This window comes from Hemiscyllium ocellatum, chromosome 9 (genome assembly GCF_020745735.1).
Source record: "Hemiscyllium ocellatum isolate sHemOce1 chromosome 9, sHemOce1.pat.X.cur, whole genome shotgun sequence".
In the NCBI taxonomy this organism is placed as follows: Eukaryota; Metazoa; Chordata; class Chondrichthyes; order Orectolobiformes; family Hemiscylliidae; genus Hemiscyllium; species Hemiscyllium ocellatum.
This window is the reverse complement of record NC_083409.1, coordinates 91295391-91323208: the sequence shown is the minus strand read 5'-3', so window position 1 is coordinate 91323208 and position 27818 is coordinate 91295391. Positions and strand designations below refer to the sequence as shown.

The window sequence follows — 27818 nt, the reverse complement described above, 5'->3', positions numbered from 1 at the left end:
TAGTTTGTTTCATCACCATCTGAGATTTGACTGACTATGGTGGTGTCATCAGCAAACCTGTAAATAGCATTAGTCTAGTATTTGGCGACACAGTCATGGGTATGCAGTGAGTACAGTAAGGGGTTGAGTACACATTCCTGGGCAGGTCCAGTGTTGAGTGTTAATGAGGATGAAATATTATCCCCAGTCTTCACTGATTGTGGCCTGTGGGTCAGGAAACTGAGGAGAGTGGGCCTTAGTCCGAGATCACTAAGTTTAGTAATCAGTCTCGAGGGCATAATAGTGTTGAACGCTGAACTATAGCCAATGAGTAGGATTCTTATGTAGCTGTTCTTGGTGTTAAAGTATTCTAGCTCCTGTGTAATGCTCTCTACTAAGCCATTTCAATATACCTAACAACAAAAATGAAAATAGAGAACCAGAAGTGATTGTTTTGCAGCCATATGATTGGTCACCAGTAACTTCACCATAACAGTTTTGATGGGCTCCATTCTGGAGTACAATGTTAGCATGGGAGGGAGAAGTGTGTGTCACTGCCACTCATTGGCAGTCAAGTTCCCTTGTGTAATTCTGCGGTTCTCTGATCATCACATGTGGAGGAGCCTGGTGAACCTTGTAGCAGGAGTTGGAAGAAAGTCAATGCCACCCTTTAGGGTAGAAGATACTGGCACCATACTTAAATCATACCCAGGCATGCCCAGAAAACATCACTTGGATTCTTGCCATGCATGGTTACTATTGAACAATTTCACCTTCTGCATTTACCTGGACTGCATGGCACCATTCTTGAGTCATGCTACCCCCCTTCTAGATAGATGTCCATCCTTGGTTCGCCTTCTTGATCCTCGCGCATTATACTCCAGCCACCTTTGTCAGTCATCTTCTATATCACAATATTGGCACAACTTACTGTCACTTGATCACAATCATGCCATGGCATAGATGGAAGCTCCCTAAGAGGGCAAAGTAGCATTTCTTCACTTCAAAGACCAGCAAGTACATTATCTCACCAACTGCTCACCTCCTAAAACACATATTGCTTGTTTGTGAGTATCTTACTTGAGCAGTGGAACTTAATGATAGTGACAGGCCTTTTAGTGAGTATATGGATGCAGGAAGTGTTAACATCTGCCATGAGGAGCTCAGTACACCTTTGAAATTCCAAAAAGCAACATCTAGTCATCATGAATCTGATTTCTGGCCTCACATGCAATTAAAGACATCTGGCCCCTCACTCTGCCACACTCTCTGCGATCTCCCCCTCCCACCACACCCCCCCCCCCCCCCCCCCCCCCCCCCCCCCGGTCCCAATTTGCTTCCCATTCCCTGAAGCAACACAAAGTTCCACCCGGTTGAGCCAAATTCAAGAGCAGTTGCTATTCCCTTGTAGCTCAGTTGTCAGTCATGTGCTTAACACTGAGCACAGGTCGCATGATCCATAAGACTTGCTTGCAGCTTGTTACAAAGTCAGAACGAGTCATGTGACAAATACGGCACATTATTCACACCAGCAACCTACAGCTTGGTATACATCATTAAATATCCTGTAAACAGGGCACTGACAAACCCATACACTGTCTTAGGAAGAAGGATTCCAGATCACATCTGAATTTGTTAAGAGACACCAGGTATTAACTTAAAGGATATGTTATAAGATTATGTTCTAAGAGAGGAGGAATGAACAAAATAACAAATAAAACATTCATGCTGAAAGATTTTGATATTTTAGAAGAATAGAAAAATAACATCCATTTGTACATAATCAGTAATATCAGAATTTTTTTCATTCCTCCTTCTCACTTATGCATTTAGGTGTACAGTGTTAGCCAATAGTTTACAATCTACTGACATATGTGCACTTAGCCTGTATTACTCATTGGGCCACAACTATAAGCAGATTAAGTTTAAAAAGTCTAGATAAATAAGATTATTACCAAGGGAAGTGGTTCATTTGTTGCTAGGAGGGTATTAATGGAGAAATGATGTCTTGCAAATTGATGTTCCAAAATTGAAAATTCTGCCCACCAAAAGCCTGAGTATACTTGTAATTTTAAAAGAGAGATTTTAAGAATCTCAGACAACGACTTCAAAATAATTCTGTACAAAATGATTTTAACTTGCAGTTGAAGCAGATTTTGAAATGACCTTCTTTACTTAAATAGATGGAAACTGCATTTTATAATGTATAAACAGATTAACTCTTCTCAGAAATGTAATAATGCACGTGCTGGGCATATACTTAAAACATTTCACCAACATTGCATTGCTGGTCAGTGGAGCTCTATGTGTGTTACAGTAATCACAAGGAATGCTTCACTTTCCCCCAGTTTAGATGTGTTACGGCTGACATGATAGCCCAGTGCTGCTGGTTTGCATGCCCACACTGAAGGTTCAACTCATAAAGTCATATCGTTATACATCACGGAAACAGACCCTTCGGTCCAACTCATCCATACCGACCGGATGTCCTAAACTGATCTAGTACCATTTGACACATATCCCTTTAAACCCTTCCTATTAAGGTACCCACCCAGACACCTTTTAAATGTTGTAATTGTAGCTGCTTCTACCATTGCCTTTTGACAGGTCATTCCATATACCCACTGCACACTGTGTGAAAATGTTTCTCTTTAGGTTACTTCTAAACCTTTACGCTCTCACCTTAAACTTATGCCCTCTAGTTTTGGACTTTCCCATTCTGGTAAAAAGAGCTTGGCTATTCACCCTATCCATGCACTTCATAATTTCCTAAACCTCTATAAGGTCACCCCTCAACCCCTGACGGTCCTGCGAAAAAAAGCCCCAGACTATTCAGCCTCTTCCTATAGTTCAATCCTCCAATTCCGCCATTATCCTTGTAAATCATTTCTGAACCCTTTCAAGTTTAACAACACCATTCCTAGAGTTGGGGGACCAGAATTGAATGTAGTATTCCAAAAATGGCCTATCCTGTCCTGTACAGCTGCAACGTGAAATCTCAACTCCTTCACTCAATGTACTGAGCAGTGAAAGCAAGGTTGGCAAACACCTCTTAAATAATTCCTGCAACATAATGTCAGATAAAGTTCTTCCATTATTTTGACTTTTGAAAACATGACATACAATTAGTGCAGACAACTGGTCAGTCAGCATTATGCAGCATAAACAAGTGAGTCCAACATGGGTTAGTACTGATAAGCCTCCAATTTACAGAGCCATGAATGGAAGACACCATTAGAAACCAAAGGGGGAAAGACCTCCAAGGTTGTTGTCACTCACATTACATGTTCAAATACAAAACCTGGTTTGAGTACATCAGATTTTAGTAGTTTTGTTTCAACAAGGAGCCCCTGATTTGAAACACCTCGATACAAATGTCCTCGCAAGAGCGATGTGCTTGAAGTGTCGTTTCACAAGAACTTTCGGGTCGACTCAGCTGTTAACACTGCTAATTCAACTGGAGCTCTCTCTGAAGAATTGACTCATGCATCCAGGAACAACCAGAAACAACTTTCTAAAGTCCCATGGAAATGATGGCTAACCTTCCCTGACATTTGATTAAGGCTGATAGTGGGGGAGATTGATTGATGATCCTAAGAATGATTTCCTTCCTGCCACACAAATGCTGTGTCACACAGAGTTGTTTGTTGTCACCATAGTCTTACCAGACCATCAGGGCTGCTCTCTCATCAGAAAGTGAAGCAACTGGTGGTGATGTAACCTGAGGGAAGAAGTTAATAAGGAGAGTTCTTCATGGTCACCGCAAACCAGTGATGGGAATTGAACCCGCATGGCTGGCATCACACTGCTCTGTAAACTAACGATCCAGCCAACTGAGCTATGAAAAGATCAGACAAATCAGGAGGAATCTATGTTTAAGCCCCATCTGCTTCGGTGGTATGTCATAACAAGTTGAACTAGGTTGTTTAAATTTAAAAGGGAAAGAGGGGAATTGGAGCCAGTGTAACATTAATCTCAGAAATGCAAGACATTTTAAGGGCAGAATTGGATAGTGCAGCACCACATCAACAGCTTCTAATAAAGCCTCAGCACAGGTTCCCCAATGCATGATCATTAAGATGTGCTGCAGTGAAAGATGAGGCAGTTGTCGTAAATGCGCCTCCACGGGTCAGTCTCACCTTGCTGCTATGGCGATGCAGATATATTACCTCATTTTGACCACACAAATGAACCTTTAAGCATTTTTCTGTAAGGTCCTTGAACACCACAATCTGGGCTATACTGACACTTGCTATCTCTTGCTTATTCTCTACTGAGGGTACTTCCCCAAAGTCTACGTGGCCCAGCCTTTCTCCTTGCCTTCACTTGTGTCACCAATGGCCCAAAGTCGCTTCATCGAGATGGACACGTTTTCTCTGTCACTCTGCCACAGTGGAACAGTGGCCCTGCTGCCTCACAGCACCAGGGACCCAGGTTCAATTCCTGCCTTGGGTGACTATCTATCTGGAATTTACACACTCTTTCCATGTCAGCATGGGTTTCTGCCAAGTGCTTAGGTTTCCCCCCACAATCCAAAGATGTAAAGGTTAGGTGGATTGACCAGACTATCTAGTGTCCGGGGTTGTTAAGGCTAGATGGGTTAGTCATGATAAGTGGGGCATTACAGGGAATGGGTGGTTCTGGGTGGGACACCACACCAATCAACCCCATCACCCAACATTTCAACTCTCCCTCCCACTCTGCCGAGGACAAACAGGTCCTGGGCCTCCTACACCGCCGCTCCCTCACCACCCGACGCCTGGAGGAAGAACACCTCATCTTCCGCCTCGGAACATTTCAACCCCAGGGCATCAATGTGGACTTCACCAGTTTCCTCATTTCCCCTCCCCCACCTTACCCCAGTTCCTAACTTCCAGCTCATTATTGTCCTCATGACCTGTCTTACCTGCCAATCTCCCTCCCCACCTATCCATTTCACCCTCCTCTCTGACCTATCACCTCCATCCCCACCCCATTCACCTATTGTACTCTTTGCTACCTTCTCCCCATCCCCACCCCCCACCCCCACCCATCCCCCATTTATCTCTCCACCCTGGATGGAGGGCTATTCCTGATGAAGGGCTTTTGTTCGAAACATCGAGTTTCCTGCTTCTCAGATGCTGCCTGACCTGCTATGCTTTTCCAGCACCACTCTGACCTAAACTCTGGTTCTTGGTGGGACGCTGTTCAGAGGGTCAGTGATAACTTGATGGGCCAAATGCCCTCTATCTGCACAGTAGGCATTCTATGATTCTATAACCTGCCTTGACTCCGAGTGTACCTAAGTGATTACCCAGCATCCTGCATTCCTTTGGTAAAAAAACAAATGACTGCCTGGAATACATAGATTATTCACAAAATTATCCAGGCAACTACAAGACACTGAGCCTGCCACAAAGAGAGATGCAATGCTTGATTCTGTCAGTGTCATGTTTCATTCATGAAATGAGACCGTTGCACCAATTTTATACATTGCCCACCCCTTATGGAAAGGGTGAAGTTGGGCATCGCTATTCCCGAAAGCCAGGGCAGACTAAATACTGTGCCCTGTGGCTCATATGACAAATCAGTGGAAAAACTAAGCAGAGCTAGAGGAAGAACATCATGCAAAAGACTGTGAAAAGTTGATGTGAGAATTTTAGCAGTTTGTTTTAGATTTCCCAATCATGTCTTTAAATCTTTGGGGTGAAGAGAATTTAAGTGTAATGCACAGCTCATAAATTAAAATTGAATCGCATTTTATTAAGTTAATCAGGAAATGGATTGGAAGCCTTGACCTTCATTCCTATGCACTATTCAGATGGAAGTGCTAGTCTGCTGCTGTTAATGTTCAACTTAAACTACGGCCCCCTCGGAGTTCTGACCTTGATCTTGACATCCGATACATTTTAATGCAATTGTGTTCTGTACTAAAGTACAACTTGCTTCCATAGCAAATTGGATTCAATTCAGGTATAACAGAGTTCTCTTGTTCATTTATTAGCTCACCCATTGCTTCTTTCCCAGGAGAAAGAAGTCACAGAAAGAATACCACCACTTACTATTCCACAAGTAGTTCTCCAGTGCAATGGGCCTCTTGTACTTTCACTGGAATGGGGCAAAGAATAATCCACTAAACAATAAGCTATATAACTAACTTTATGATCTTCTGACTTCATTGTCCATGGGGAATTTGAGCCTATTTTAATGGACAGTGAAGGACAACACTGAGCTGTCCAAGCAATCATGTCATCAAGCAATAATCGGTATAAGGTTATTTTAAGGTTCATCCTCTGGGACAGAAGGTCTGGGTTCATGTCCCAACCACTCTGGAGGAGAGTCATAACATATCTGAACAGATTGATTTAAAATAATAGGTGAATGTAAGGACAGACTCGATGGCTTGTTCCATTCAAAACTAAATGGATGCAGAGTTTGTAGATGCATTAACTGATCTTCCAAAATTCCCTAGATTCCAGAGAAGTGCCAGCGGTTTGGATATTCAGTAATGTAACACCGCCACTCAAGAAAGAAGGAGACAAAAAGCCAGGAAGTAAATAGTTTTGCTAGCTAACGTCAGTCATGAGGAGAGTGCTAGAATCCCTTACTAAACAAGCAGTGACAGGACATTTCAAAAACCATAATACAATCATGATCTATAGAATACATCTACCAGGCCCACTGTCAAGGAAAGGCTGCCAGCATTCTCGAAGATCCATCCCACCCTGGCAATGTTTTTCTATAACCTCATCCATCGGGGAGAAGGTACAGAAGCCTGAACACACGCACCAGCCGGTTTCAAAACAGGTTCTACCCTACTGTTGTTAGAATACTGAATGGACTTACAAACTCTTAACAAGTACCTGTACCTGTATTTTGGTTATTGCCACTGTTTACCCATTATTTACTTATCTATGCTACTTAACTCTGTGATCTGCCTGTATTGCTCATAAGACAAAGCTTTTCACTGTGCCTCGGTACACGTGACAATAAATTCAATTCAATTTGGAGGAGAAGTTGTTGGACTGTGGTGGACAAAGCTAAAAATTGGCCTGATGATGAAGTAGTGCTGCGAAAGCATGTATCTCCAAATATGTTGGACCATAACCTGGAGTTGTGTGATTTTTAGCATAATACAATCAGGTCAAGTCAACATGATTTTATAAGACCAGTCAATACTTTATTACTAAAGAGTATTCATTTTACCATAAAATGCAGCTACAAATGCTATTGAATAAAACACACATTTACATAGGATAATAACTAGAATAAACAAATGGAAACAACAATCGGCCATTCAGCCCCTCAAGACTCCTCCACCATTCAACAAGATCATGGTTCACCTGATTGGAACCTCAAATCTGCATTCCTGCATAGCCCTGTTAATCTTTCACACTCTGGCTTAACAAAAATCTATCTACATCTCTTTTAAAATGTTAAAGGTCTCCGCTTTCACAATCTTTCCAGGAAGAGAATTTCAAAGATTCACTTAATCACTTAAATTACTTGTTAATCTGGAGCTGCAGTTTTGCAGCTGATTCCATACAACTCTCCAGAGAATTTTTTTTTTTTGGCTTGATCACTTTTTATAAATGGGCAGCCCTTGACATTTAAATAGTGAGCAACCCCTGGACTTTACTCAACGACTCCTATTATTTCTCAAGTACATACAACGTCTTTCAGCAAAAATGCTATGAGATACCCATCTCTCAGAAACTAAAACCTCATTTTAATTTCTTTCTCTACCTTCAAATTTTATGCAATAGATTTTAATAAGTAATTGGTTCAAATCTAAGCACCCAACTATTTTGACATGCTCTAATGAACTATTTTCTGTGATCGATTCTGACAATCCCCTCTCCCAGCAACAAAAAAATGCTGCTGCTGCTTCTCGGGACTTGCTGACAAGCTGATACATGGGTCAAAATACTGACTATCAGCTGAAAAGAATCTGACAGGTGGCCTGCATGCAATTAGTTCCAGCTATAAATATAAAGGCCTCACAGAGTTGCATATTCATATCCAAAAATGCAAGGATAGTCAAAATATTCTCATGTCTCGCAGAATTATGGAGCCACCTCAAACAATTAACTCGTTTTCATTAAACAGCTTTGTTGGCCTTAGTAAAATCCTGAATAAATCTAACCTTAGAATTAAAAATCTGTGATCGAAGAGCAAGGGAGATGGTGTAGTCGACCAGAGATCCAGACTAATGGTCTGGGGGTATGGTTTTGGATCCCACCAGGACAGATGGTGAAATTTGAATTTTATTTTTAAAGACCTGTAATTTTTTTAAAAATAGCTAGCTTAATGACACTATGTTGATTGTCCTAAAAGCCTACCTGGTTCACTAATGACCTTTGCAGAAGAAGATGTGCTGTCTGTCCTATATGTGACTCCAGACCCAAAGTAATATGGTTCACTCTTCACTGTCCTCTGTAATTGCCAGCACAGACAATCAGTTCAAGGTGACGAAGGACATGCCACAAATATTGACCCACATCCTATAGTTAACAAACAACAAAGAAAGGAGAATATACAGGTGACATAAATAGAATTCTGAGGTGACCTTGGAGATGATTAGTCCTTCTTGAACCTCTCCATAAATCAAAGTGTATGGAGTCGGTAGAGCGGTGGTTACAGGTCATGGAAGGAAAGTCCTGAACTTTAAAAAGCCTGCTCCCAGCAATAACACCCTGGGGCTACGGGTGGATAGTTGGGCAAAATAGGCTGAGCGTTAGATCTCTGTCCTGCTCTGGGAACAGGTAAGGCCCAGGCTTTCAAGTCCAGCAGGATCCAGGAGCCTATGGAGTGTGGGGAGAGATGGGGTGAAAATGGAAATCAGGAATCTTTGTTGCAGGTGAAAAGAAATTAAATGGGGTTTTCAGTCTTCTGGGAGATAGTGTCCCCAAACAATGTGCCTTCCTTCTTTTTCAAAGATTCCCTTCAAAAACAGCATTCTTACTCTAAACCAACAAAAACAGAAGTTGCTGGAAAAGCTCAGCAGATCTGGCAGCATCTGTGAAGAGAAATCAGAGTTAACATTTCAGGTCCGGCGACCCTTCATCAGAACTTCTGTTTTTGTTTCTGATTTAGAGTATCTGTGGTCCTTTTAGTTTTTATTTCATATTCTGAGTTGCCTGCCAGTGCCCAGTGTATTTGTTAAATCAACCTGTTCAAAGATATTATAACACACTCTGGAACAGGAGGCACTTGAACATATGCTTCCTGGTCTAGAAGTGGGGACACTACCACTGCACAACAAGAGCTCTTGCACAGCATGGTATGACCAAAGAGGTGGATTGAGGCCCTTAACTGGTAAATAATTGAGCAGATACAGAGGCTGATAGTTCTAAAGACAAGTTAGCCCTAGTGTGCAACTATTCCTGCCCAATGCCCCAGCCCCCAGGATTTGGAGAAAAGGTTCAGGATAAATGGGAAGGAGGAAGGCTGACCACACGACATCTTTTAGGTGCCCCTTTCCCCCTGCTGTAAGCACATCCAGCAGAAGGCAATAAATCTAGCCCAGAGTCTTGTAACAAGCTGATTATAAATGACAAATGCCTTGTTTCCATTATGAGTTTGTTTAATTTGAAAAATCTACTAACCGCCACACAATTTTAGATGCAGAAGTCAGACTAAGGGATGAAGTGACCCAACTAGCTGACTGCCTGCTGATTTATAATCCTGTTTATGTTCAGCCTATTTCTTAAAGTGGTGGAATTATTTTGAAGCTAGCAGTAATCAAAGCCATCTCTTACATCAGACAATCAGACTCAGCCATTGAATCAGCAGCTATTCCAGAAACAATGGCACAATTAAGGCATACAATTTTACTCCAAGGTGAAATAAATTGTTCATTGTATTAACCTAGGACTTAGAAATGAAGCCAAAATGAACTATTGCAAAGTAAATTTGGAATTCCTAATCTTCACTGACTCTCTTTAAAATCTTGATTAGATTCCCTACACTGTGGAAACAGGCCCTTCAACCCAACAAGTCCATACCAACCCTCTGAAGAGTAACCCACCCAGACCCATTTCCCTCTGACTAACGCACCTAACATTATGGACAATTTAGCATGGCCAATTCACCTGCCCTGCACATCTTTGGAATGTAGGATGAAACCAGAGCACCTGGAGGAAACCCAAGCAGACACGGGGAGAATGTACAAATGCCACACAGACAGTCACCCAAGGGTGGAATTGAACCTGGGACCCTGTTACTGGGAGGCAGCAGTGCTAACCACTGAGCCATTGTGCCACCCTAATTGACCTCAAGGCTGGGGAAGACAGGAATAGTTGCACACTAGGGCTACCTGCCTTGAGAACTATAAATCTCTGTATCGTCTCAATTATTTACCAATTAGGGGCTTCAATCTGCCTCAAGATTTTGTAGAAGTGTCTCCTAATGAGACTCACATCTCATTTTGTCGGGTAACTCTCCTGTAAAATACCTCAGTATATTTCAATGCATTAATGTGTTACAGTACAGATCATGTACGTGAGTGATATTAGAGAAAGGAATTTTATCATGACCTGTGAGCACAGTTCACAATATAAACGCCTTTAAATATTGAGTAACTCATAATTAATAGGAAAGAGAAAGAAGTGATAATAGTAGATGTGGGTCCCTCATCACACTCAACATTCTAGTTTCTTTTTCCTTTTTGATCTTGTCAGACCAAATGTGAAGTTCCTATTGTCAGACTCCTAGCATTTGTACATGTTTAAGTGTCACTTTTATTCCTAAGCTTGGAGAGAACAAAGCAGCAAAAAAAAAGTGGCAGATAAAAGTGACTGACAGTACCAAGTGACAGGGCTTTAATGGTGGGGGTGGAAATCATGTAGTTGTGTTATCAATCTATCAGCTGGTGCTTGTTTATAAAATATATAGAGACAGTTTGAAGGGAAAAGCTGATTGACATGATGCCAAAGCATAAGAAGCTAATTTAGGAGAAAAGCAATTTGCTAATTGCCTTTGACTGCCAGTGCATGTCGTGCAGCAGAAGACAGCTGTCAAGCCAAAGGATAGCAAAGCAAGTTTGAGCATTCTGCATAAAAGACTGGAATGGATTTGGGCACTGATTCATGCAGTCAGGAATGGAGTGGAGGTGGCTGATTGTGGGTGGAGGTGGGGAGGGGCGTGGGGGGGGGGTTCAATTTGTACATGACGCTACAAATCGTTCACCGGTGGTGGTGAAATCCAGCAGCCAACCTGTGGCCTCGGCTGAGTTCTTGATTAGCCCAGAGGTCTTATTATATTCACGATGTGAAGTCATACAGAAATTTTCCATGTACAAAGAATTTTCTTCGCCTCTTAACGAGCATTGTTTTGTGGACTGATCTGCACAAGTAAGAGCACAGCTGGGTAAGAATGAAAGTGTTTCCTAAATTAAGAACATGCAGGCAGCTCCTCTTTTAGGACTGCATTATTAGAAGTTTATTTCTGAGGAAGTTTCGATATAAAGCCATCTTTCCATACGTTTGTTCCATATATGGCTGCGTCTATTTTGTGTTTAAATGGATCAAAGTAGAATCATAGACTGTGTTATTTTCATCTTGTAGTAATCTTTTAATTATGCATAATCTTGTCAGAAACTCAGCATTAAGTGCTTGTAATACAGTTCCGTAGGGTTTGAACCAGATGTTCAAGGTTTAATGTTTGCAAGGCAATGACACTTTCACAAGTGAAGGGCAATACTTTGACAATGTTGGAAGTTAATTAAGGCTCTTCGGGAAGTTTCTCCTAAACAGGCAGTTTAGAAAAACTTTGTGCATTCTTATATTCCAATGGTATCCCACCTCAGAGCAATCAACAAAAAAATGCATTCATACTGCACCTTATTGCCTCCTCTAAGTATCCTTAACTCAGAAGCAAACTATTTTTTAAAATATAGTCACTGATGTTGTAGCAATCAGTTTAATTATCAGAAGATTCCACAGATAGCAAATGAGGTGAACAGCCAGCTAACCTGTAATAGCACTGACTCTGGGAGAATTTTGAAGAGGATGTTACTTTCTAATATTCATCAGAGGGTGTTAATGAATTTGTTCACCCCCTGCCTGAATCACCAGGAAAGCATAATTTGAAGGGCTACATTGGTTCAGGAAACCTAAGGCCCTAAGAAGCATAATATCCAATGGGAAATTTAAGTAGGGCTCTTAATTGTATTATGAGAATGATGATTCAGATGTTCCACCTTGCCAGAACTCCCAGATGACATGTTACCCGTTATCATGAAAAATATTCGCAAATAGATTTGGGATGTTTGTCCCCACCTCCAACAGCCAACACATCCACCAGCCAGCCCTCATCAACCACAACCAATGTGTCCACCTCTCAACCGCTCCTTACCCTCTTGGGGTCATTAATATTGAGGTCACAGTTTCTTCCAAAAGGACTGAAAACTTTTCTGACAATTTGTATATTCCTCAGCAGTGTGTAGAAATGTCAGCTGGATGACTGACGTTAAATTCTGGAGTGAGGATTGAACCTCCTGCCTCTGAAATGACTTGCATTGCCAGGTATGAGGAAAGATAATAAAAATTGAATAGTTAATAAGCACATTTTAACATCCTAGTGCATTCATCTGATGCTGAATTCTCAAATCCAGATAGGAATCACTCACACTTTATGAGCTGAAACACATTATCCTCCAATTTGATTTGGGCAAAAAAAAACCTGTAGCTAAGGCCGATGTTTGTAGTACTTAGCCCTTAGCATATTAAAATTTGTAGCTTAACAGTTATGTTTTTTGCAGTTATGTTTTAATAGCTGCTCCAGACTAAAGTGAAAACCAGTTTCAGCAGAGGTGGAAATCACATGGCTACAAGAAGTGCAGCCAGAATTCTGTGTACAAATGCTCAACAGTTTGGGATGCATTTTGCAAAATGGAGTTGTCTTTAACACAGCCTGTGCTGTCTAACCAGCAAAACTCAGGAAAAACAGGCATACAGTCTAACAGGTTGATATTGACGGAACATTGGAATGAAAATGCTTTAAGTATACAAACCTGAATATAGAGCCAGGAAATGCAGGAGAAAAATAGAATGAAGGACTATGGGGATGTGCATCTTTGTGGGTGGCACGGTGGCACAGTGGTTAGCACTGCTGCCTCACAAGCACCAGAGACCTGGGTTCAATTCCCGACTCAGGCGACTGACTGTGTGGAGTTTGCACATTCTCCCCATGTCTGCATGGGTTTCCTCCGGGTGCTCCAGTTTCCTCCCACAGTCCAAAGATGTGCAGGTCAGTTGAATTGACCATGCTAAATTGCCTGTAGTGTTAGGTAAAGGGGTATGGGTGGGTTGTGGGTCGGTGTGGACTCGTTGGGCCGAAGGGCCTGTTTCCACACTGTAAGCTTAATCTAATATATATTTTAACCTTGAATGATGATCAAAAGTACAATCATGATCATTTTTACTGGCTGGTACATCAAGCAAAATTGAAAGGAACATAGTTATTACATGATACATTACAACCCAGATTAATATTTCCCCATGGTGAGGAGTTAGTTGCTTACTTATTACCAATTTGATGGAAATTTTTATTTTATTTTTCATTGTTGTTCAGGCTGGGTACAGTACACATTTCAAGTTCTTAACGCTCCTTGAATACTCAGCTGTGCGGAAGCAGACTGTAGGCTGTTAGGAGTGTTCCACCTGCTATTGGAATTAGTCAAATGATACACACTCTGAGGTTGCATACAATTTTCACCCAAAACTATTATTTGTACTCTAGTTTGCTTAGTGTGCAACAAATAATCAGTTGGATGCTGTAAGCCTTTGGAGGAAAGTAAATCTTAAAATGGAAATGACAAAATTATGCAGAAACTGTTCTTCTTTTTAAAAGTATAGTCCATCTTCCGTAATTACACTGGCACCACTCCCCACCTCTTCCTCCGTTACATTGATGACTGCATTGGCGCCACCTCGTGCTCCCGCGAGGAGGTTGAGCAATTCATTAACTTCACCAACACATTCCACCCTGACCTTAAATTTACCTGGACCATCTCTGACACCTCCCTCCCCTTCCTGGACCTCTCCATCTCCATTAATGATGACCAACTTGACACTGACATTTTTTACAAACCCACCGACTCCCACAGCTTCCTGGATTACACATCTTCCCACCCTACCTCCTGCAAAAATGCCATCCCATATTTCCACTTCCTCTGCCTCCACCATATCCGCTCCCAGGAGGACCAGTTCCACCACAGAACACACCAGATGGCCTCCTTCTTTAGAGACAGCAATTTCCCTTCCCATGTGGTTAAAGATGCCCTCCAACGCATCTCGTCCACATCCCGCACCTCCGCCCTCAGACCCCACCCATCCAACCGTAACAAGAACAGAAAGCCTCTGGTGCTCACCTTCCACCCTACCAACCTTCGCATAAACCAAATCATCTGCCAACATTTCCGCCACTTCCAAGCAGACCACACCACCAGGGATACATTTCCCTCCCCACCCCTTTCCACCTTCTGCAAAGACCGTTCTCTCCGTGACTACCTGCTCAGGTCCACACACCCCTACAACCCACCCACCTGTCCTGGCACCTTCCCCTGCCACCACAGGAATTGCAAAACCTGTGCCCACACCTCCTCCCTCACCTCCATCCAAGGCCCTAAAGGAGTCCTCCACATCCATCAAAGTTTTACTTGCACAACCACCAATGTCATTTATTGTATCCATTGCTCCTGATGCAGTCTCTTCTACATTGGGGAGACTGGACACCTCCTCGCAGAGCGCTTCAGGGAACATCTCCAGGACACCCGCACCAATCAACCACACCGCCCTGTGGCCCAACATTTCAACTCCCCCTCCCACTCTGCCGAGGACATGGAGGTCCTGGGCCTCCTTCACCGCTACTCCCTCACCACCTGACGTCTGGAGGAAGAACGCCTCATCTTCCGCCTCGGAACACTTCAACCCCAGGGCATCAATGTGGACCTCAACAGATTCCTCACTTCCCCTTCCCCCATCTCACCCCAGTTCAAAACTTCCAGCTCAGCACTGTCCCCATGACTTGTCCTACCTGCCTATCTTCTTTTCCACCTATCCACTCCACCCTCCTCTCTGACCTATCACCTTCATCCTCTCCCCCACTCACCTATTGTACTCTATGCTACTTTCTCCCCACTCCCACCGTCCTCTCATTTATCTCTCCAACCTTCAGGCACTCTGCCTGTATTCCTGATGAAGGGCTTTTGCCCGAAACGTCGATTTTCCTGCTCCTCGGATGCTGCCTGAACTGCTGGGCTTTTTCAGCACCACTAATCCAGAATCGGGTTTCCAACATCTGCAGTCATTGTTTTTACCTAAAGGAAAAACCATTCTAGCTGAAAAAAAATCCACTGGTTTCTGTATTAATTCACTACTTACTTAAAGGTCCTGGCCATAAAAAAAGAAATATCTAAGAAAATCAATTGAAGTCGAGTACAGAGGCTGATGTGGCCCAAAAATAGAAGCACAGGCCATTGTGTCATTTCTCCAGCCAGCAATGCAGACAAAGCTGGGAAGGCTGAGGCAGCAATCCCATTCATTTCCTCACTGAGGCCAATTAAAGAATTTGAAAAGCTTGTGAAGAACTTGTTGTTTGGATGGTTGCAAATTTGTAGAGGTGCACAGATTACAGAGAGTGACTGTTACATATCAACTGAAGGGAGACTGATAAAGACTAGCAAGCCAATTATATATCCACCCAGGCATTGGATTAACCCTTTAAGAGGATTAGTGGAGCAAAGACAAACTGTATTTCGTAAGGGGGTTCCCTTGATGGTGGGAAGAGTGGGCTCACGGTGAAGGATACTATATGGTGATAACCTTGTATAGGTTAGGTGTCCGGATGCAAGGCAGCCCAGAAAGCTGGTCAACCACCAGCCCAGAAAGGAACTTCTGCCCAATTTTCTGTCCAGTGATGTGGGCACGACCCATCATGGTTAAGATGGAAGCTGCAAATGTGTTGCTGGTCAAAGCACAGCAGGCCAGGCAGCATCTCAGGAATAGAGAATTCGACGTTTCGAGCATAAGCCCTTCATCAGGAATGAGGAGAGTGTGCCAAGCAGACTAAGATAAAAGGTAGGGAGGAGGGACTTGGGGGAGGGGCGATGGAGGTGGGATAGGTGGAAGGAGGTCAAGGTGAGGGTGATAGGCCGGAGTGAGGTGGGGGCGGAGAGGTCAGGAAGAGGATTGCAGGTTAGGAGGACGGTGCTGAGTTGAGGGAACCGACTGAGACAAGGTGGGGGGAGGGGAAATTAGGAAACTGGAGAAATCTGAATTCATACCTTGTGGTTGGAGGGTTCCCAGGCGGAAGATGAGGCGCTCCTCCTCCAGCCGTCGCGTTGTTATGTTCTGCCGGTGGAGGAGTCCAAGGACCTGCATGTCCTCGGTGGAGTGGGAGGGAGAGTTAAAGTGTTGAGCCACGGGGTGATTGGGTTGGTTGGTCCGGGCGGCCCGGAGGTATTCTCTGAAGCGTTCCGCAAGTAAGCGGCCTGTCTCCCCAATATAGAGGAGGCCACATCGGGTGCAGCGGATGCAATAGATGATGTGTGTGGAGGTACAGGTGAACTTGTGGCGGATATGGAAGGATCCCTTGGGGCCTTGGAGGGAAGTGAGTGTGGAGGTGTGGGCGCAAGTTTTACATTTCCTGCGGTTGCAGGGGAAGGTGCCGGGGGTGGAGGTTGGGTTGGTGGGGGGTGTGGATCTGACGAGGGAGTACCTTCCCCTGCAACCGCAGGAAATGTAAAACTTGCGCCCACACCTCCACACTCACTTCCCTCCAAGGCCCCAAGGGATCCTTCCATATCCGCCACAAGTTCACCTATACCTCCACACACATCATCTATTGCATCCGCTGCACCCGATGTGGCCTCCTCTATATTGGGGAGACAGGCCGCTTACTTGCGGAACGCTTCAGAGAACACCTCTGGGCCGCCCGGACCAACCAACCCAATCACCCCGTGGCTCAACACTTTAACTGTCCCTCCCACTCCACCGAGGACATGCAGGTCCTTGGACTCCTCCACCGGCAGAACATAACAACGCGACGGCTGGAGGAGGAGCGCCTCATCTTCCGCCTGGGAACCCTCCAACCACAAGGTATGAATTCAGATTTCTCCAGTTTCCTAATTTCCCCTCCCCCCCACCTTGTCTCAGTCGGTTCCCTCAACTCAGCACCGCCCTCCTAACCTGCAATCCTCTTCCTGACCTCTCCGCCCCCACCCCACTCCGGCCTATCACCCTCACCTTGACCTCCTTCCACCTATCCCACCTCCATCGCCCCTCCCCCAAGTCCCTCCTCCCTACCTTTTATCTTAGCCTGCTTGGCACACTCTCCTCATTCCTGATGAAGGGCTTATGCTCGAAACGTCGAATTCTCTATTCCTGAGATGCTGCCTGGCCTGCTGTGCTTTGACCAGCAACACATTTGCAGCTGTGATCTCCAGCATCTGCAGACCTCACTTTTTACCCACATGGTTAAGATGGAACCCAAGTAACAGGACGGGCACAGGTGAAGAAAGATGGCAGGAAGCCAAGAGAGACTGATACCTCAAGTAGGATCTACTGCCAAAGATTGAGCTACCTGGAGATGCCCAAGGTCCAGGAGAATATGGCTCACTGACTTCTGCCAAAGACCTTGAACCTCACAGCATTGGTCACCATGCCCTGCCAGTGACAGTAAAAGTACAACCTCTCTGCATCTTAGTGGCAGCTCACTAATAGCTGAGCACTGCTGCATCTCCGTAGCACTGATATCCTCTTTGCCAGAGCTGGACTGTGTGTGTGTGTGTGTGTATATATATTATATTATATTTCACAACAGATTCCACAGGCATTGAGTTTCAGGGGAATTCCTGGATGACTACAGTTTCAGGGCAACAATGTTTGCGTCAATGTAGCCATCACAGCATTGAGTGACTGGCCAATCAGATTCATCAGCAGGAAGGGTTCAGCTGGTCTGCAATTACAGTCAGAGTTTCCTCCACCTCTGTTCTTGTTTTCCTGATAACTGCAAAGGCTCCTTCAGGTTACATGCATCCACCATCTGCTGCCAAGGTGGGCCTTGAATTCCTTCACTCACAGCACCATACTGTTGTTGGGATGCTACTTAGGTTTCTCCCCCATTCCTACAGTCAAATTGTTAGGCTGGCCTTTCCCTTTCCACCGTGTACTAATGCGGTGGTCACTCCTGTAGAAGGGCTTAGATTTAAAAAAACTGCAGATGTTGGGTCCTGAAGAAGGGTTACACCTGAAACGGAGACTTCTCCACCTCCTGATGTTGCCCGGAGAAAGTGAGGACTGCAGATGCTGGAGATCAGAGTTGAGAGTGTGGTGCTGGAAAAGCACAGCAGGTCAGGCAGCATCCGAGGAGCAGGAGAATTGACAGTTTGGGCATAAGCACCCTTCATCAGGAATGACTGATGAAGGGCTTATGCCCGAAACGTCAATTCTCCTGCTGTGTGCTCTTCAAGCCTCCTGCTGGCGAATGAGCTGCTAACATCAGAGGGCTCAGGTTTTATCTCTTTACACCCCATTTCAATTAATTTTGGGCACAACCTGATTTTTTAAAATTATATCAAAGCTGTTTATGCACATGCTCAGCAGTTTTTGTCAAAGATACAGTTGACTCTTTAATCCACATGGTGTAGTTGTGTGCTTTAAAACTGGAATTTCATATTATAAAATGGTGTGTCCCACGTGGTTTACTGCACCAGTTCCCAAAGCTGCCAAAAGCAACATAACCTTCTGAGATGCAAAGTTTCACAATCTGTTCAATGTTCTCCAATGTACACTCACTAGGCACTATACTAGTTAATTTGAAAATGTGTTGCTGGTTAAAGCACAGCAGGTTAGGCAGCATCCAAGGAATAGGAAATTCGACGTTTCGGGCATAAGCCCTTCATCAGGAATCAATTTTTTACTATACTAGTTAACCATACTGTGCAACCAAACTGCCCTTGGAATCTAAACCTCAGCAGTTTCAACTCATTCTGTGCATTTCTGAGTGGATCAAACGGCAATTTTTAGATTTTACCAAAGAGGAATTGAGGGTTGTAAAATTGAAATGAATCACCAACGTTCTCTCTCAATTCCAGCACTTGCATCTGCCAAGCTTACACTCCACACACACACACATCTCTGACTTGAAAATAATCAGTTAGGAAACTCCTGAACTGTAAATGAAAGTAAATTTCAAACTTTTAGCAACAAGATGATTGCAAATGTTTAAATCCTATTTCTGCATAGATTTGTTCTTTTTTCCCCTACTCCCACTTGACCTTTGTGATCATTCAGGGAAATTCCTATGAGAATTACCAGAGTATGAGTGTTCCATCAAGAGGAATTATCAAAGCAGAGATCATTGCATTTTTAAAGTAAGTAGTAAATGAGCAGTTGAGGCAAAGGGCTTTGAGGTGTTTGAGCAGGGAGGAAGAGATCATTTTGCATTTTAAAAAGTTGACTCAAATCAGGCAGGTTAATGGCCATTGTTTTGCTGTATATCTCATGATGCCCTCTAATCTAGTTCAGAAAACAAAAGAATCAAGTTAAGATCAAGGATACTTGATAGTAACTGATTTCTTGACAGTAATTTACAATATTGATTTGATTAAATCACACTGTATTAAGTAGATATCTGTGTGACCAAGGTATATATCTCAAAGGCCAGTATTGCTTGCCTTGGTATAATCATCAATTCACACAATCCCCAAATCTTTATTTAATAAAGAAAGGTCACCTCCTAATGAAAGGTTGGTTTAACCTGCCAAATCCATGTTCAGTATTTTTTTAGAAGTTTCCCTGGGGCCTTCAAAATTCACAGGACATAATTATCATCATGTTTTGAGCTCTAGAGTACGGTGATGGGGATAGAAGAGTGAATTAGGAGATAATTCTTGAATCTTTCTGCATTTAACTAATGCCAACCAAATGAAAAATCTGATATAAAATCAAAAAATATTGGACCTGCTCAACAGACCTTGCAGCATCTGAGACAAGAGCAAATAATACAGGCTTCATTTTACATTCCTTAAGAGAATGTTTAAACGCAAGGGAGGGTCATTGTAAAATCCCCCACTTAATTCCCACCACCTGATCTGTATGAAGTTCGGCAGGAAGCATTGTAGAAGTATCCAGCCCACCCTTGGGCCTGTTGAGGACTGACCCTTATCCTAAAATAAAACAACAGACTGTGAATGTCGAAGATCTGAAACAAAAACTGTGACGTGTTGGAGAACCTCATCTGGCAGCATCTGTGAAAGGAGAAACAGTTAAAGTTTCAAATCCAGTCACCCGTCATCAGACAATGGAAGGATTTCTTTTCAGCCTGAGCAAGGATGGGGATTATGGCTGTAAAGTCCAGCCCCGAATTACCATTCCTGAAATGAGATCTTTCAGAAGAACGCAAGTTGAAACTCTATGATAGATTGCTCCAAAAGGTGCTCTCTTATTGCAGTTGCATGGTTGGTAAATTTGCAGATGGCGCCAAGATTGGTGATATAGTGGACAGTAAAGATGATTATCTGAGATTACAAAGAGACCTTGATCAATTGAGCTGAAGAGTGGCAAGTGGAGTTTAATTTGGATAGAAGTGAGGTATTGCATTTTGGTAACACAAACAAGGGCTGGACTTATACAATTGAAAGTAGGGTCTAGGATAGTGTTGTTGAACAGGGAGACCTAGGGTTTCAGGTAATTCTTTGAAGCCTGCATTACATATAGATAGGATGGTTTAGAAGATATTTAACACACTTTGGAGATGATGTTGGACTGGAGTTACAAAGTTAAAAATCACACAACACCAGGTTATAGTCCAACAGGTTTAATTGGAAGCACAGTAGCTTTCGGAGCACCACTCCTTCATCAGGTGGTTGTGAACAACCTTGTGTGATTTTTAACTTTTAACACACTAGCCTTTATTGTTTCAACCTTTTGAGTACAGGAGTTGGGATGTTCTGTTAAGGTTGTACAAGACATTATGAGGCCTCTTTTGGAGTACTGTGTCCAGCTCTGGTCACCCTGTTATAGGAGGGATATTAATAAGTGATAGAGGGTTCAGAGGATTTTAATCAGGATGTTGCCAGGAATGAAGGTTTGAGTTATGGGGAGAGGCTGGACAGGCCAGATGTTTTTCACTGGAGCGTAAGAGGTTGAGAGGTGACCTTATTAAGGTTTATAAAATCATGGGGGGTATAGATAAGATGAATGTCAGGTGCAGGATCATAAGACACAGAATTCATCGTAAATCATTACAGTGTCATGCAATCATTTCAGTTGCAAGGTACTGTAACCTTTTGCTATAAATGCTATGTCTTACGATCCTGCTCCACAGCTACCTGATAAAGGAGCAGCACACTGAAAGCTAGTATTGCCAAACAAACCTGTTGGACTATAACCTGGTGTTATGTGATTTACAACTGTTTTCCTTAGAACAGAGGAAGCAGTGGGGTGACATAACTGAGGTTTAAAACATTATAAGAGACTTACAAAGAGGGAGATGGAGAGGCCAGTTACCAGGGACACAGACTTAAGGTGATTTATAGAAAGATTAAATGGGGCATGAGGAAAAGTGAGTTCACTCAGAGGGTGGAGGGCACTCAGAGGGTGGAGGGTGTCTGGAATTAGCTGTCTGAATTTGCAATTGAAGTGGAAACTCTCATTCATTTAAAAGGAATGGGGATGTGCAATTCAAATGTTATAACCAACAAGATTATGGATTAAGTGCTTGAAGGTGGGATTAGAAAAACTGGCTAGTTTTAATCAGGTGGCACACACAATGGACCAAATGGCCTCCTCTTGTCTGCAATACTTTTGTGCCTCTATGGAGCCTGCCCAGGGTATTTTGATGCAACCATCAGTTCATGTGAATTTCAAAAAAATATTTTATGGACAATGGTAAATTCATACCAATGACTTTGTAACAGCGTAAGTACAGATTTTATCTGCTGTGTTTCATTCATTTTAGGAAAGCCAGTCTTTTCTATGTCGAAGCAAATGAAACTGCTAAATTTGATTTTTATTGATTAGTGTGAATTTCAAAATGGCAAAGAAACCTATTCAGGCAAACAAGAAATAAATCATTTTTAAAAAAATTTCTTAGTGTTTTTGTGGAATTATGCTTCCAACATGTTGTCACCATCAGATGGGCACACCTAAATCATTGGGAAAATCATTTTAAAATACCTTACACCCAAATGAATTGTAGTCACTGTTGCATTGTACATAATTGAACAGAGATGAGCTGTAGGTATTTTTCCCCACTGTAATGATTACAAACTAAAAATATTTACAATTAATAATGTGAAAACAATTCAAATTTTCATTAAATATGACAGATTGCAAAATCACATTTCATTTAAAATGGTCCCATGATACATTTAATTCTGATGCTATCCCTAAATATTTTAAAGCTTTTTTTTCATATAATGCAATAACTTGGCTCATAAAGATTTACCTAACTGGTCAAGGATGATTTTATACTGGAGGAAATTAAGAAAGAGAGAAGACACAAGATCACTAAAAATAGAAACAATTGTTTTATGCTCAAAATTAAATTGTGAGAATGAAGCAGAATAGATGAAGTCACTGTAATCTGTTTGAATTACCGTCAATCCATCAATACTATACTAAACTCTGCTTTTCAATATTTGAAAAAGAGATTGTGTAATGAAATTTCCTTGGTTGCTTTAGTGCTTTGCTAGATATGTCTGAAAATTTGCTGAATGAATCATTACAAATATATTTAAAAAGGATTTTACTTTAAGAATGTGAAAACTGTATTATTGACTTCTATTTTATCCTTTACCTACCTTCCACAGCCACCACAAGAACAGAATCAGTGGGGTTGAGGGAAGAGTTAAAATAGTTGAATGCCACAACATGATGCTAACTTATTACTTTCCTGACCACCATTATACTTCAGGGCAGTATAGGGTCCGGGCAATGCATTTATGAAGTATAGGGAAGGACATGCTTAAGATTCAGAACAGCCTGATGATAATCTCATCACCACCTCACCCATAAGTGGCAGTCCTCTGCTCTCTGTTGTAGGGCAAGAAAAATACAATGGCAGGAGCCAATTGGTCAGAAGAGACCCAGGTTAAGTTTTACAGTTTTCCTTCTCATGGGTCAGTAGGAGACTAAGTGTCCATGCAGGCATCACAAAGAAATCTTTGACCTCCCAATCCACTGCCATCAACTGATGATGCCTGAACTTACCCCTTCATTAATCATGATTGTACTTTGACTTGAATTAGCGTTAGCTCTATAGTCACATGTACTCCCATGAGTACAGTGAAAAGTTGACAAGTCACCACTTATGGCGCCATCTTAGGTACAAAGGTACAGATTCTCGACTACAAATTCTTAGGAAAAAGAATTAGAAAAATAAACAAAAAGTCCAGAATTACAGGCATTCAAAAATACAAAATAATAACAATAAATTAGAAAAATGAAGAAGTAAAAAATTCAGAATGATAACATAACGAAGAAAATAAAATGTTTAAAAAGGGACTTTATGATAGTTTTTAGACTGCTATGTTGCAACCAATCTCCAGGCAAGGTTAGTTCATTATAATTCAGACGGGATATCCACGAATCATTTACCCTTAGGTAAGAAAGAAAGGACAAACTCCCTTTTTATTCAACCCCTCCTTTATCTTAGTTGGGTGCAACAAGGTAATTAACACAAGAGATCCCTTCACTCATGGATACTTTTACTAGTTACTTTATATATAGATTTTAAAAGGAAGCTATTTAAATAGGTTTGAGGAAAGAGGGAGTTTATTAGTTACTAAGATGCGAGGAAAATAATAGAACACAATACACAGATTTAAAAATGAGAAATGAGAACAAACAATAACATTTCTTACACTAAAAAGATATACAATTCTTTGGCTTGTCCATGAGAAGTAGATAGTGAAACATTGCAGCTGGTAAGTTAACTGATTACAGCCGGGCAGCTGAGCAGTGGATCTGAAGATCTTTGGTTCTACAAGTTAGCTGGAATGAGTTCTTCTGTTAGGTAAAAACAATGACTGCAGATGCTGGAAACCAGATTCTGGATTAGTGGTGCTGGAAAAGCACTGCAGTTCAGACAGCATCCGAGGAGCAGTAAAATCAACATTTCAGGCAAAAGCCCTTCATCAGCAATCCTGTTCTCCTGTTTCCTTTTCAATGGGTAACTTTGCTGCATTATGACTTACTTCCAGTGAAAGTCCTTTTCTTTACCTAATGGATGTTCTCCAGCTGCCATCTTCACAACAAACACCACCATGTCAAAATAGAACACCAAAGGATCACATACAGTAGCCCATTTTCAACTATTATTTTTTAAACCTCTTTGAAATACCTCCACAGAGGCTGGGATCTTATCACCAAGTCACCCTTTATTTGTACATGAATAGTCCTTGACTTTAGTAATGTTTCATTCAGAGACAGATCAGCTGTATCTCTCATTCAGAGTCAGATACTAGCTATCAGTAACTCTGATACTCTCCTCTTTTTAAATGTTAACCAAGGCTCCCTGATAGGGGCTGTTAATCTGGTCCAATCAGGGAACTCATATTCTATAAGGTCCAGTTGACTGATCTCATAACAATGCCAATACACTTCTCTTGTGTATTTTTGGAAAGAGAAAACACAGATACTTTTTTTAATCAAGGACTGCATTCCTTTCCCTCACATCCCGTCCACAGTCACTGGAGATGGTTTCTGCTGAAATGACCAACAGCCTCAGTTATCTCTGGAATCACAGGGGATTACAGTTCAGTTGTTACATACCATTTCTTCCTTTGGAAATGCCTCTAACTGTACTACCTTCACAGACGCCAGATGCAACATTTCATACTCTCTCTCACAACGGAGTATAATCCACGCAGGAATTTACCAATCTCTGAATTACATTTTCAGAATTTACATTCCAGGCCATTTGTGACTTGTATGTTGTCTTTTTAAAAAAAAAATTAATAGAAAAAACTCCTGTCATACCTAAAAGTTAAATATGTCTTTAAGTGAAATTCATTGTCATGGCAGCTTTTGGGACCATTCCCACATCAATCTGATTGGATGTCAGCCAGATGTCTGCCTGTATTTAAGTAAAGTGCTGCTGCTAAACTGACAGAACTTAGTCCTTAGCTGCTCCCAAGTTCCTACTGATTTCCTGTCTCAATATTAAGATTTGCCATTTGTTCAGCATCCTGTCAGAAATAAGCAAACAATCACTTGATTTCTTTCTTCTGAAACTGGAAAGCTTTTATGACACTTAACCATTCACCATGAATATCCTGTACATTAGCTGCTGGTAAGTCTTGCATATAGTTCTCTGCCCTATTGACAAGAATCAGCTGCTCTGCACGGACTGATATACTTTCAAAGACCCAATTTAAGAAGCTTCCAGTATCTGAATGTGATTTTAGTCAATGCAAAAATTAAACTACAAGAAATAAAAATAAAAGACACGGCAGTTAGAATTTAGCTGGCAAGCAGGAGTATAGGCTAACTGTTGAAAAAAAAATATCAATTTCATTTCTAGTAATTAAGTTAAAGCTTAGCTATTCCAATGACTTGTTATTTCAATGATGTAGGTATAGCCATTTTCATAACAAAAGGCTATAGTGACTTCAATTTAGCATTCGTTAAATCCTAATTCTGGACATAATACTTTGCCCAGGTGGTTTAGAATTATCAGTCTCATTTGTCAACACCATTGAAGATATTGTTGAGTTTAGAAAAGACTTCATATTAGTAATGTTGTCCTGTTTTTAAAAACTTTGGGTATGTTAACATATGTTAATAGATTGAAACCTGTTGTTCACTTCAGCCGAAAACCTTTATTCTTTAGTTACAATTTCAGGTTACCATTTCTTATGTCCAGCTACTTAGGCTCTCAACTTTAATTGAAGCCTTTTGAATCCTGCACCATGATTATTCTTTTATCTCCATCTGCAGTTTGTTCAGTTGTATCATACTGTCATCTGGCAACTGCATAGAAATTGTACATTTGCATTGTTAGTCATTCAGAAAAGGGGAAATTGCTTTTATGACATTGTTATTAACATAAGGGACATTTTCAGTACTGGTTACCTGAGTATTTCTTGGAATAGTCCAAAGATCATGTTGCTTTAAGTGTATTCTATCAAAATAGAAATAGTTGATATTTTAAATAATGCTCTATTGTTTTGAATTCATTAACCTTTGGAATGTGCTTCAGGATACTGTGCACATTGTGATGTTTAAATGCTCGGGCAAATTATGTTGAACCTGCCATGCTCCTGAATCACTTGTTTGCTAGCCTAAATGAGTATGTAATCCCAAACAATGCTGCCTGAAGCTAATTTGAACTGAATTGTTAAAGGAACTCTTTGGACAGCCAAAATAGCTCAGGTGGGAGGTCTTTGGTTCAATCTCTGATTTTGGCAGTGAATCCTTTTGGACAATGGGCTAAGTAGCTTCTTGCAAAAGGTGTTTGTGTCAGTGTCCCTTTCTTTGATCCAGGAGACCAGAGTTCAAATCTTCTCTGCTCCAGACATGTCTGATAACATCCTGGATTAGGTTGATTAGAAAATATCTTAATGGAATTCTTAGGCTCATGTAATGCAATGGTACTGTCCCTACCTCTGGGGTAGGAAGACCTGGGTATAAGTCCCATCTGCTCCAGATGAATGTACCTCTGAAAAAGTTAATTAGAAAATACCTTCGGGAACTCTTTGAGGGGGCTCATATGGTGCAGTGATAGTGTTCTACCTTTGATCCAAGAGGTTCATATCCCAAAGCTATGTAATAGCATCTGTGAACAGGTCAGATATTAAAAAAAACAAATAATTTTTTTATTAATTGGCAGGTGCTTGTAAAATCATGGTTGCTGCTAATCAGAAAGAGAATGTGATGTTGAAGCAGAATACCAATGCTTTGTCTCTCTATCTTCAACTGCTACCAATGCGTTGAAGGACAATCACTGAATTCTGATGACCACACTATTTCAAATCCTCCTCAATGTCATTTTGTAAATTATCTTCAATTATCTAATTAAATTAAACTTTTGCAAATAATCAATTAAGTTAATCATAAATGTCTGCATTGTAGACAATCGACTTTGAATTGTTCTGCTCAAGGTTGAAACAGCCACAGAGTCTATTGTAATCAGTGATTTGAAATGCAAAATAATTCCATGCACTGTACATGCACAAACTCACTGCACGGTGATGAGCTTCACTATAGAAAACACAAATGTAATTAATTAATTTTACAATTTGATTCGCAATCTTCAAACTAGGAATGCAGTCCTGTCCTAAATTTGTTATAATTGATCTGATCAATACAGACTTCAGATTGGAATTCAGTCATATGATAGGATGACCATCAGAAACCGCATGATAAAATATCTGCCAGTATAGTGTGTAGCAACAGGGTGGGCAGCTACCATGAGTGAACCTGGAACAGTTATATATGTTCCACTTCACATCAAATTGAAGTACAGCTACATTTGTCCCAGTTCTTCTGAAACGACTACAGGCTCATCAATATCAGCATGTGAAAGATTAATGTATTCGTATAGATGATAATCTCTTTGATTCAAGTATGACAACTCCTATCCAGCTATTTCAGCCAAGACAGATTAATGCCTGCATTAAAACAACAGGTGGAGGAATGTCACATAAATACAGACAACATTCAGCTGCCAAATATATCACCAATGATTTCTGGACTGTGATTAAAATGAAATGCTCTGATGTGAAATCAACAAATGGCTCCTCTCAAAGTGCAAAGTCTCCTCTCTATTTCAGCACACAATCAGTGCATTTGGACAGTGGAAAATTATACCAGCATGCCATTTACTTTATATGCATATTCTACATAGTC

General features: G+C 41.6%; 1 protein-coding gene across 5 annotated transcripts in view; it reads left to right on the top strand.

Annotated features, from left to right (window-relative positions):
• Positions 1-27818, top strand: part of palmdb (palmdelphin b) — a 110403-nt gene that overhangs the window by 7831 nt on the left and 74754 nt on the right. For 3 of the 5 annotated variants that reach the window (XM_060829937.1, XM_060829936.1, XM_060829931.1), the window contains exon 1: positions 11204-11328. The exons of 1 other annotated variant lie outside the window; for it this stretch is intronic. The gene's annotated coding sequence lies outside the window, so the exon portion shown is untranslated. Of the gene's footprint in view, positions 1-11203; positions 11329-27818 lie in introns of those variants that run through there. One more of the 5 variants, XM_060829932.1, reaches the window with a different exon arrangement.